Here is a 720-nt window from a genome sequence, read left to right as displayed (position 1 = left end):
ACCACACCTTCAGAACTCTCCTCCTCCCCCCACCTTCCTCCCTTCTCCCACTGACAATGTAAAAAGACAACTCTTGAGATGTTCAGTCTGTTTACCACTTCCATAATAACCTTGTTCAGTCCATTTAGGAAGAGGAGTGTCTCTTGCCCATGCTTTGAAAACATTATCACAATGAGACAGCCGCCCAGGTTGGTTCTCTGCTCGCATGCGAGTCCCTTCCTTGACTTGCAGCTTTTCCCACAGCTGCTTTCGAGAGTCCACTTTTGAATTACTGGGGTACAATTTTAAGGTTGAGCCGTTCAGAAACAAAAGTTCTCTTCACCCATCTCTGGGAGCATTTAATCTCTAAGAATAGAGGCCCTTCTCCTTCCCTGGGAGCAAAGGGTCCTCCTCATCTTCATCTCTAGGACTATCTCTGGGAACATCTCTAGAAACTGAGGTTTTCTCCTTTTCCATTTGGAGCAAAAGTCCTCATTGCTCCCATCTCTCCCTGTTCAAACTTCTCATGAAATTACAGCTGCTTCAGCATCTGCCTATCTCAGCACAGGTGCTTTTGCTCACAAGTACAAGTTGAATGCTTCACCCCCCATGCCTTCATGAAATTACAATGGGTACTCGGATGCATCATAGATTTGCAACAGAATTTCAGCTTTAAGCATCTCCTCTTTCTTCTCCCTCAGGTTTTCAGCTCTTCACAGCAATAAAAGGGTTAATCTCACC

Source organism: Corvus brachyrhynchos, unplaced genomic scaffold, assembly GCF_000691975.1.
Source record: "Corvus brachyrhynchos isolate BGI_N302 unplaced genomic scaffold, ASM69197v1 scaffold106, whole genome shotgun sequence".
Taxonomy (NCBI): Eukaryota; Metazoa; Chordata; class Aves; order Passeriformes; family Corvidae; genus Corvus; species Corvus brachyrhynchos.
This window is presented reverse-complemented; position numbering follows the sequence as displayed.